The following is an 11,325-nucleotide window of genomic DNA, read 5'->3' on the forward strand; positions in this document are numbered from 1 at the left end:
CATGCTGTGTGAGCCGAGGCCCTGGCCAGAGCTCAGCCGCCGGAAGCCTCGCAGGGGACGTCCCAGCTGCGTGGACAGAGGCAGCCCCTTCCCCAGCTCCGTTTCTCTCTCCAGAAGCCTCTGTCATCTTCCCCACGCTGCTCCCCGCCCCACGGGTCGTGTCCGGCCACATCCCAGCTCCCACCCCAACCCACCGCCCCGGGCAGGAGCGGCCAATTCTTACCCACTCGTCTGGCAGCGGCTCGGCCCCGCTGCCTCCCCTGTCGGCTCTTGGTCGGCCTTGGCCTCCAAGGAGCCTTTGGAGGCCTCTCGGCATCTTCTCTGGGGTGCCTTTCTCCTGGCCATGGCTGGCAAGGGCGGGCTCCCCGCTCAGCGCAGCACTTGGCCTGTCCAGGCACCAACAGCTCGCGCAGCCCAACAGCACCCGCAGCAGGAGCTGCCTGCCCAGGGCAACAGCCAAATGGCAGCTGGGGCTCCTTCCCCGGGCGGGAAGGCCACGCTGGCCAACTCTGACCTCACAGTGGCGGCTCAGACGTCACACTGGGGTCCCCAGGGCTGAGCAGGGCAGGGACACCTGGGCTCTGCTGGGGTGACACGGCTGCCGCCTGCCTGGGCACAAACGCCCCCTCAGCAGAGGAGCCGGATGGAGAACGGGGATTCCACAGCCTGGAAAAGCTCCACAAGGAGCTGGAGATTCCTGGGTCTCAGAGTAATTCTAGAGCTCAAGTGGTGACAGACATCAGCTCCAGCTCAGAAAGGCATGGAAAGAGAAACTCTTTTCTGCCGTGGGTGCCAGTTTGGGGCAGGCTGCCCTGTCCATGGGGCAGCAGGAGCTGCCTGAAGAGCCCCGGGGCCAGGCCACCTGTCGCTCCCGCTGGGCCCACGGCTCCTCCTTCACCGCGGTCACGAACACACACGGCACCTCCCGCTGCCCCGCGCCCCGCCGCCTCGTGGCCCCGGCCACCCGAGCCCGCCCGCTCCCAACGCCGGACCAGCGCCGGGCGGAACCGCAGCTGCACCGCCCCGCGCTGCCCACGGGAAATGGAGTCCGGCCCGCCCGCCAGGAGCCCCGTTATAGTTGAACTGGTTTTTGTGAGTTGCATTCGGTTTTGTAAACTGTGTCCAAGATTCTTACCTTATCTTGAAGCTTTGCAGGTTGTATTCAGGTTCTTATCTTAGTTTGGGAATAGAGAGCTGAAAGTTAGTCCTTATCTTGAAAGTGTAGGATGTGCATCCAAGAGTCTCACAGGATTCTATAATGAGCATATGGATAGCGCGCATGTGCTGTGACAAGAGGCGAAAAGGACACGAGTGAAGAAGACTCCTTACTTCATCCTGCAGACCCCCTGAACGACCACCAGAGAACACTGCGCGTGCTCAGAGCAGTTCCAAGAGCTGCTCCATTGAGTCCATTTTTACTGTTCTGCTTACAATAGATGACAGCTCTTTTCTCCTGCAGCAGAAGCACAGCCACATCTCCTGTTTCTGGGAAAAACAACCCTCAGGCTGTTCGAGGATCAGTTGTGCCTTCCATCACAGCAAACCTCGAAATACAAAGGGACTTTTCCTGCCACCTAGTAACAGTGAGTGAAAACATTTTCTCTACTATTTGTTCATTAGAGTAAGTACATACACGAGTGTCCTTGCAGTGCTCAGTAATCTCTATGAAGGTTCAAAATGTACCGCGGTAAATCAGTGGTGTAGGATCTGCTACCGCAGTGAGTTCAGAGCAAAGAAAGGAATTGTATTGGCATTTGAATAGTGTTGCCATGGGACTTTTTGAGCTGCCATGTTACGGATCTTCGTGTTACAGGAAAGATGATGGCACAAGTGGTGATTCAGGCTGCTGGGATCCACAGAGTAGAAATGTTGCAGAAATCATTTGCAAGGGTATATAATATCTGAAAATCAAATTAGTTTTGGAAAATAAAAAAGCACCATTACAAGTTTTGTTTGTTTGTTTTTTTGTTGTGTGTGTGTTTGTTTGTTTCCATTCCTTCCTCAGAGGAAGCAATCTCCTCCCCGAGGAGCCATCTCCTCCCTGAGGTCCCTCAGCCTTTCCCGCCCAAACTCCTTCCGCGCCGTCCCGCCCTCAGGCTCCTCCGCCGCTCCCCCCGTTCCCGGCCCCTCCCCGCGGCAGCGCCGCCCCCGCCCCTCGCGCCCCCTGGCGCCCCCACGGCGGCCCCGGCCCCGCCTGCGCCGCTCCCGACCCGGCGCTGCCCCCTCCCGCTCGCTTTCCTCCCTCTGCCCTGCGGCACCACGGGCTCCCCCCTCCGCCCCACGGCCCCGCCCGAGCCCCGCGCAGCACTCAGCCCGGGGCTCCCTTCCCTCACAGCCGCCCGCGTGTTTCCCCCTCGCCCCTTTCCCGGCCCGGCCCGGGGCCGCGCTCTTGCGGCTGGCTGCCCCTCGCCTTCCTCCTGCCGAACCCAGCCCGTCCCTCCCCCTCCAGCCTCCCCCCTCAGCCGGGACCGGGGCGGCCCCGTCCAGTCTCCCCGCTGTCCGCCCGCCCCTCGCTCACCGCCGGCCCCGCCGCTCCTCGCGCGCTGCTCCCGCCGCCGCACCGCCGGCACGCGCTCCTCGGCCCGCGCGCTTCTGCAGCGTGGCCCCGCCCATCCCGCGCAGGAGCCAATCCCGTCCGCGCCCGCCACCGGGCCCCGCCCCCCCTCCCGGCCCGGAGCCGCCGGGGGCCGCTTGCTTGCTTGCTTGCTTTCTCTCTTTCTTTCTCTCTTTCTTTCTGTCTCTCTTTCTTTCTGTCTCTCTTTCTTTCTGTCTCTCTGCCTGTCTTCCCTTTCCCTGCTGCTTCTTTCTCCATCTCTGTCCAGATTACTGCCCCTTTTCCTTCTTGATGTCTTTCTGTCCCGTTTGTCTTTCTGTCTTCCTTGCCTGTTCCCGGCCCCATCCCTTCTCACTATATCTCCCCTGTCCAGCTGGCTCTGCCTTTTCTTTGTCTTCTCTTCCTCTTTCCTGCTCCTCAGCCCTCTTTTCCTCTTCCTCCAGCTCATTGCTGCATGTTTTCCCTTTCCACTCTCTTCATTTTGATCTGAACTTTGCTTTGTTTCTCAGTCCCTTTGTTCTGTTCCCTGCCTTTCTTTTTGTCTCTCCATCTGTACATCCCCCTCCCTGTCTTTCTCTACTCCCTTCCTGCTTCTCCTCCTCCCCACTCCCCATCCCTCTATCCTGCTCCTCAGCCCTGCTGTTTCTTCCTCCCTGTCTCATCACGGCTCCTTGTCCCTTTTTGCCTTGATCTCTCCATCTCTCCATCCTTTTCCCTGTGTGTTTCTTTCTCTCTGGGCTCCTCTGTCTTCTCTCTTGTCTCATTTGTCTCTTTCTAGTCCTCTGTCCTTCTCCCCAGCAGCTTCAACTGAATGACCAGGTGTCCGTGCACTCTGGTGTTTCCTCATCCCTGCCCTGGGGAAGATCTGTGTCTGTAGGGCTGGGGATCATTTAGGAGCTGGTCTCCTTGTGCAGATGGCAGAGCCGGGTGCAGTTGTGGCAGAGGTTGTTCTCAGCTGCTGCTCTGTGCAGCTTGGTTCAAGAGCCAGCTGGGGGCTTCTTTGGAAGGGAGGTTTCTTGTTCTGTGCTTACTGCTCCTTGGGACCCTGCACAGGAGCGCTGTTGGGGTCTGCAGGGACGGGTGGGACCTGCTGTGAATCCTGGTGAATGTGAACTCAACTTGTCCTGATGGCCTCGAATGAAACCAGACTGACTGTAGATGGTTTTCTTCCCTCTTTCAGTTCTAAACTACACTTTTGGCACTAAAAAACATGAGACTTTGTGCTGTTTTCCAGACATCAGTGGCTGCGAATCAGCTGAGAACATCACTGCCTTAGGTACCAGGGCAGGTGGTCTGTGATCAGGGCTGGGGACTTGCATGGCAGTGCTTTTATGAACATTTTATGGTGTTGCCACTTCAAAGCCCTTCATTTTCCTAGAAATTTTAAGATGGTATTTCTTATTCGGAGGTTCAGACTCTGGTTGGACTTGATGTCGAATGGTCCATATAATGGGGTCCATAAAATAATAATCTCGCTTCCTTGTTGTTTTCTAACACTGTCTGAATTTGGTAAGTGAGAGCAAGAGTGGTTGACAGTGTCTGCTCTTGATGTAACGTATTCCTGACTCTCCCTCTTGGTATGGTGAAGGTTTCTGCCTGCACTATGATTTTGCTGGGCTGTGAGGCTGTGTTGGAGCAGCAGAGGTAAGAAGTGGTGGCTTTAAAGGCATTGAAGCTGTGGTAAAACCAGCAGGTAAAGCTCGTTTCTTCCTAGAGAGCTGCCTGACAAAAATAGTTACAAGGAAAGACCCTTGAAGTTGGCTTTTTTTTTCTAATTTAGTCTTAATATGGAGCTTTTGGTGTTGATTGATTGATTGATTGATTTCTGGGAAGCAAGAAGTGAGAGCCTGTGCACTCCCATAGGCAGCGCTGCCTCCCAAATAGGTGCACCCTTCTCCACTTCTGTTCCTTCCCTGCTCGTGCAGAACAAGGCCATGCAGTAGTGTGCAGATGTGGTGATTCCAATGTGACTATGAGGTCACAGCCCCACGGTGACGTGCTGTGCTGTGTCTTGGCAGCAGCAGCAGCAGCATCATGGTGCGAGCGTGGGGACCATGGTCCTCACCCTCCTCCTCCTCCTGGTGTCCCTGCCAGCCCGGGACGCCCAGGCTGCTCCAGCTGAGCGCAGGGAGCAGGTGGGCGGGCAGGGGCAGCACCCAGCCCCGAGCAGCTCAGCAGGGCAGCAGTGGGGCCAGGGCTGGGGCTGGGGCCGGGAGAGCAGCCGGGCTGGGCCGGGCAGGGCGAGCCAGGCAGCACCAGGGTGTGGGCAGGGGGCAGACGCCCCGCAGGGAGGGGAGAGGGGCTGCGGCTGCTTCAGGGGCAAGTTCTGGGCAAGCAGGGGCTGGGAGTGGTGGCCCAGGGGCAGAAACCAGCACTGAGTCCCTGTGGGGCCCTCGCTGCCCCCCAGCCTCGTGCCACACGGCCCCATCCCAGGGCACGCTTGGAGCCTTTGGGCCTCTTTCAAATCCAAGCTGGGATTGCTTTGGCCCTTTGGGCCAGTTTTGAGCTCAATCTGGGCACATTTGTGCCCTTTGGGGTCGTTTCTGCCTAGATCTGGGAGTTCTTTGGCTTTGCAGTCCAGTTTCTACCCAAATCTGGGGGTGTTTGGGCCACTTTTGGCCATTTTTTACCCAAATCTGGGCATAGTTTGACTTTTTGGTCCAATTTCACCCCAAATCTGGGGATGCTATACCTCTTTTTGGCCAGTTTTGATCCAAATCTAGTGGTGCTTTACCACTTTTTACCAGATATATTCAGGTGCTTTTTTTCCCCTAATGGAGGCGCTGTAATCTCAAATATGAGAATTTTTCACCTTTGCTGACAGTTTTGCACCCAAACGTGGATGTTTTTGCCTCTTTTGGCCACTTTTTGCCCAAATACTCAGATATTTTTGCCTGTAGTGGCCAATTTAGCCCCCAAATATTTGGAATATTTTGTCATTTTGCCAGTTTTTTCCCCAAATACGGCTATTTCTCTGCAATATATGGGCATTGTTGTCCTAAATATGTTGTGCTGTGTTTTGTTTTGTTTTTCTCTCTTCTTTATGTCCTCTTTCACCCAAAATGCAGGAGTATTACTCTGTGAGCCTGGAAACCTCTCTGCTCTGTGCTTGACTCCAGGCCATGGCATTGGCAGAGTTGATCGAGCTTCTCAGCTGGATCCTGGTTATGAGCCTTGGGCTGTCCCAGAGGTACGTTGGCACTGTCTGTCTGCTTGTGGGAATAAACACTCACGTTTTAATAGGTTATTCACGTGTGATTGTACCCAGGATCATCTCAGAGGCTTTTCAAAAGCTTTTTGTGCCTTGGTGGTGTTACACAGACAAGTAAAGAGTATTCATTTGCCTGCAAACCTGCTAGGTCTCAGCAAAAAGGTCACCCATGTTCCATTTCTAGCAGTGGGAACGTACACCTTTGTATGTGTCCTGTGTCATTACCTCACCCCCTCCCATCACTGCAGGTGACTGAGGAAGAAGGAGATCACAACATGCCATGGAAGCTCCTCACCTGTGTTTGACTCCCTGTTTGGTTCCTGCAGTCCATGGTGATCAAGCCTCTTGGTGTAATCCTGTTCCTGAGCCTGGGGGCAATCCCAGGGTAAGTGTTCAGTCTTCATTGGTCACTGGCCTTTTGCATTTGCTAATATTTGGTTTATTATTTGTTAACATTTTCCTGCAATAGTTGCGCCTTGCAGTAGCCAGCAGGCTCTTTGCTAGAAGAAACATGGCTGATCATTTTTTGCCCTGGTGCTTCATGCTCCCACCTTAGTGTGGGTTTTCTTTTGTGTGTGTGAGAGGTGTCCTGGTCAGAAGGCCCTGAGAGGCCCCATGTTTGTCCATCTGGTCCTTGAGGGGTGTTGCATGTGGCCTGGTCACAGTAGTTTGGAAGCTGCCAGGTCCCAGCCAAGGGCTCTGCAGCCCCTCTGCAGCTTTGGCAATTTCAGCATGCGTCTGGGTCCCGTGTTGTTGCCTGACTCCCGTCCAGGCACTGCAGGTCACTGGGGACAAGGTAGATCACAACGTGATATGGAAACGCTTTTCCTTTCTCCTTGATTCCAGCCGTCCCTGTAGGCAGCGGCTACTTGACTTCTTGACTTGAGTCTGTCCGTGAGCCCCGGGGCGATCCCACAGGTACGTCCTTGGAACAAATGAGCGTTTCCATGTTCATTTTCTGTTCCTGTGAAATTTAGCTTGCTACTTTCTTGGCTGACTCTGGGTCATGCAGAGGGGAAGTGGGTCCGCCTCAGTGCTGTGCCCCAGAGGGCTCTGCCTCGCAAAGCTCTTTGCCAACTGCTCCATCTCTGCGCTGCTCGCAGTGCCGGCTGCCGAGCCAGCGGCAGGTTGGGGCTGAGTTTAGAGCTGGGTGAGCTCCAGGGAGTCCTTTCTCCCGACAGCTCCAGGCCTGGTTAGTGGCCACTGCAAGTGCTGGATAAATGTTGGCAAGCTGCTCCTGACGGGAAGGGAGAGAGGAGCTGCCGCTGGGATGGGTTTGGATCCTGAGGACACAGCGGTGGGTGACAGGGGTGGCCATTGCGGAGGGGCAGTGTGAGCTCTGGTGCTGCTGTCTCCAGGTTGGATCACCAGACCCAGGCCACCATGCTGGTTCACCAAGTCCTTGGCAGATCCCTGTGGTCCATGGTGAGCGCTGGCTGCCAGGTCCTGGGCCTGTGACTCTCAGGGCAGCGGTTTCCCTGAGACCCTTGCAGTAAAAATCTTTTGGGAAAACTGCTGAGTGTGTGTAACTTACCCAGAGGTGCAGCTGGTCAGTCTTGTGGTTCCTGTGGGTTGTGGCGTGTGTTGTAGTGATGGAAAAGGCTGTTGGCTGGGGGCCCCCAGCTCTTTGCCACCAGCTGAAGAACCCATGTTGGCAGTTATGTACCAGCACTTGCTGTCCCAGCACACAGTGGAATTGTACGCTGTGAATCCTGGTGCCGACATCCCAGAGCCCAAAGCTGGAGAGGGGGAACACGGCAGCTGCCTGTGCTGTGCTGGGGTGGTGTTGGGTGCAGGTGTTGTGCCAGGGTGTGCTTACTGCTCTTGCTTTTGCAGTGAAGTTCTCAGTGTGCAAGAGCATCTGGGAGACCTCTGACCCTTTCCTGGGCCTGGTGCTGGAGATCAGGTAGTGGGGCAGAGTGTGGGTGGGGGAGCTCTGCTCTCACAGGGGATGTTCCTGCAGCTGCACCGTTACTGCTCTCCAGGCTGCTTAACTGCCAGTGTCAGGCAGGGTGCAGGCAAGAGGGAAGCAGCTTCTGTTGTTGTGCTGCCTCTGTCTGGCAGAGCAGAGCCTGTTGCCTGAGCATGAGCCACGACTCCTCCATTGAGGCTCCGTGGAATTGGGGACAGTCCAGCCGTCCCTCATGGCATGCTGGCCAGTGCCTGGCTGGGGGCAGGCTCAGGGGTTTGGTGCAGTCTGTGGCCCTGTGCTCATGCTCTGTTTTATCTCTTGGGGTCAGCGTCTCTGATCAGGTGAAAAAAGCTGAGACCAACAGACCCGTGTGTTCACCAGTGACAGGCCAGGTGAGTCCTGAAGGCTGTTCTGGGCCAGAGCTGCAGGGAGCTGCTGCCCCTCTGCCTGCTCTGCGAGGGCAGGTGGGCTGCAGCTTGGCAGGGAGGCAGGCACTGCACCCAATGGACAGGTGTGAGGGAGGATGGCTTGCAGGAAGGATCCTGCTCAGTTAAGAGTTGCTGTGTGAGCTTGGAGGGGATGGGATTGCAGTATCACCCTGTGTCCTTGGCACAGTGATTCAGCCTGGAGGCCCAAAAAGCTGCTCGCCCTCCTGCAGCTGTCTCCTGTGCCCAGAACAGTTCAGAGCTCCTGCAACACCAGCAACACAAGTGGGGCCAAAGCAGAGCTGTCCTGGCAGAGCTCCTGGGAGAGCAAGCAGCCACCCACCTCACCCAAGCTGCTGCTGGAGCCCATCCCCAGCCAGGAGCCCAGGGGCAGTGGGGAGAATGCTGAGACCCTGGAGAAGGACTCCTGCAGCAGCGATGCTGCCAGCCCAGTGCACGGCACAGCGGGGATCTGCCCAAAGCGTCCCAGAAGGCCCAGGGTGGAACCAGCAGCTTCTGCACCTCTCAGGAATCAGGCCGTGGCATGGACCTCCCTACTGGCTCCAGCACCAAGATGGCTGCACCCAAAGACTCCAAACTGGCAACATTGAAATCGTCCCTGTTGGCCAGTGCTGCTCTGGAGCTGAACATCACCATGTCACCACCACCAGCCATGAAGCTGGTGCTTTCTGCCAAAAAGTGAGTCTGAGCTTCTGCCTGGAGTCTTCAATAGGTGCCTTGTGTCTTCTGAGCTGGAGATTGTGTTGGGGAGAGTGTAGACGGAATGCTGCGTGTCTTGCTAAGCTGGAGGCAGACGGGGAGAGCCCCTCAGCCCCAGGGCTGCAGCAGTTGCTCTGGTTTGGGGTACAGGGCCAGGTCCCCGCTGTTGTTCCCTTCTCTGATTAAGGCTGGAGAGATGCCTCCTGTCTTCTTGCTCAGAACAGAGGGGCGGCTGTGCCAGTCCCTGGAGCGGGGTGGCCTCACCAATCTTCTCTGAGTGTCTTGTCCCCTGGAGCGATGGGAGCAGGTGACTCCCCAGCTGGAGGCTGCAGAGTCTCCTCCTCCCCAGGCATGGGCTGTGACCGGCCCTCTGGGCGCCGCTGTGCAACCAGGGCTCAGGACAGTACGCTGGCGTTTCTGTTGTTTATATGTCCTTCCTTCCTTTTTTCGTTTCTAATCTTTTCTTTAGATCACCAAGTTTGTTGGTTTTTTCCATGTCAATAACTGCAGCGCAGCATCCTGTGGAAGGCGAGCAGAAGTGACCATTGCACACCACCTCATTCACAATTTGCCAACCACACCTACCCCATGGACACCACCCACCCCAACTCCTTGGCCTGTTGGCAAGTCGAGGTAAGTGGCGCCAGTCGCTCCCAGGCTCCTGCACGGCAGCAAGGCCAGTAGTCCACGAGGCAACTGTCTGACATGGCAGGTGGCCCGGGGCAGTGATTTCAGCAGCCACCTCTCCTGTTCTCTTGGATTGGCTAAGATGGTAGCAGTTGGGTGCTGTGCTTGTGCGCTGTGGAGTGTGGAGGAAGATTGGGGCTCCTGCTCCTGACCTGGCCTTCAGATCATGTCCGCCTCTTTTCCTGTTCTGCAGGCTGTCCTCATCTGCTCTCCGTTGGCCAAATCATGAAAAGCTGACCTTCAGCTTCATCCTCAGCTCAGCCCTTTGGCTCCCAGCCTCCCCGTGACCAGCTGTTCCACTGCCCACCCTTCGCACCACCTTCCTCCCTGCAGCAGCGAGCAGGAGCCCAGCCAGGTCACCCCTGGTTCCTCCAGAAAGTGTCAGTGTAAGCAGCACCGTGGAGCAGACAGCAGCCCCTGTGCTCTGGCTGTGAAGGACAAGGATCAAGTCTCCAGCCCCCAGGGAAGAAGAATCTCACAGGAGGGCTCAGTGTCCCCTGCGAGGAAGGAGGTGGCAGGCAAGGGTCCCAGCGGTGGCAGGGAGGCCACCAGCTGTCAGCACTGAAAGATCAGGCCCATGGTGCAAGTGTCAGGCCCCAGGACCTGTCTGGACACAGAGCCCGTCTGCCCCCTCAAGAGGAAGAAAAGGAGGAGATGGAGGAGACAGAATAGTGCTGCTCAGGGTTAGAATTAGGTTTAGCATTAGGGTTACAGATTGTGGGTAAGGGTTAGAATGAAGGCTTGGGTTTAGGTTTAGTGTTTAGGGTTTGAGTTAGTGATAGGGTTAAAGTTGGGTTTATGGGTTAGGATTAGGATTAGAGTTTGCTGTTAGGTGCTAGGGTTAGAGTTAGGGTTAGATGAGTGTTAGGGGTTAGTGAAGAGTATTATGGTAAGTAGTTAGGGATAGGGGTAGGGACAGAGTTAAGGTTGGGTTTTGGTTAGAGGTAGGTTTATGGTTTAGGTTTAGAGTTAGTGTTAGTGGTTAGGATTAGGGTAGGGTTAGGGATGAGGAATTAGCATTGTAGTTAGTGATAGGATTTGTGGATAAGGGAAATGGTTACATTTTCGGTTGGGTTTAGGATTAGGGGTCTGGTAGTGCTTGGAATAGTGGTTAGGGTTAAGAGTTAGTGTTAGAGCGATGGTTAGAGTAAGGGTTGAAATTTGAGGTAGAGCTGAGGTTAGTGGTTAGGACCAAGATCAGAGTTTTGCTTAGGGTTATCATTTGTTGGTGATTGTTTCTTGGCTAGTGTGTATTAGTTAGGTTTAGAGTTAGGATTAGTGTTTAGGGTTAGGTTTCAGTGTTAGGGTTAGGGGCTAGGGTTAGAGGATATGTTAGGTTGAGAATTAGTGCTACAGGTTAGGATTAGGTTTGTATTAGCGCCAGAGGGGGCTAGTGTTTTGACAGATGTAGGGATAGGGCTTTGGGTAAAGCACAGGGTCAGGATTAGAGTTACCAGTTAGGGATTAGGATTAGTGTTAGGTTGAGATAAGGTGTGTGGTGAGGCTTAGATACGGGTTAGGGGTTTGGGTGTAGAGTTAGAGTTAGCATTAGGTAAGGTTTCAGGTTAGGTTTAGATTACAGGCAGGTTTAGGCGTTAGGGTTATAGTTAGGATTAGGGTTTGCGATTAGGGTTAGTGGTTAGTTTTTGAGTTCTAATTAGAGGTAGGGTTAGACTTAGCGTTAGGGAAAAGAATTAATTTTAGTTGTAGGGATAGAATATGGGTTAGTGTTAAGGTGTAGGGGTTATTGTTAAAGTAAGTATGAGGTTTAGAATTAGGCTTGCAAGCTAGGGTTGGGGTTAAGTTTCAGGAGTTA

At 55.0% G+C, this 11,325-nt stretch overlaps 1 long non-coding RNA gene across 1 annotated transcript; it reads left to right on the forward strand.

The window, feature by feature from the left end:
- The first annotated feature begins 7,578 nt into the window (after positions 1-7,578).
- Positions 7,579-9,450, forward strand: LOC135576523 (uncharacterized). The gene is made up of 3 exons (XR_010468319.1): positions 7,579-7,671; positions 8,006-8,801; positions 9,333-9,450. It is a non-coding gene; the product is annotated as an uncharacterized LOC135576523 (long non-coding RNA).
- Positions 9,451-11,325: the final 1,875 nt, after the last annotated feature.

This window comes from Columba livia, chromosome 28 (genome assembly GCF_036013475.1).
Source record: "Columba livia isolate bColLiv1 breed racing homer chromosome 28, bColLiv1.pat.W.v2, whole genome shotgun sequence".
Classification (NCBI taxonomy): Eukaryota; Metazoa; Chordata; class Aves; order Columbiformes; family Columbidae; genus Columba; species Columba livia.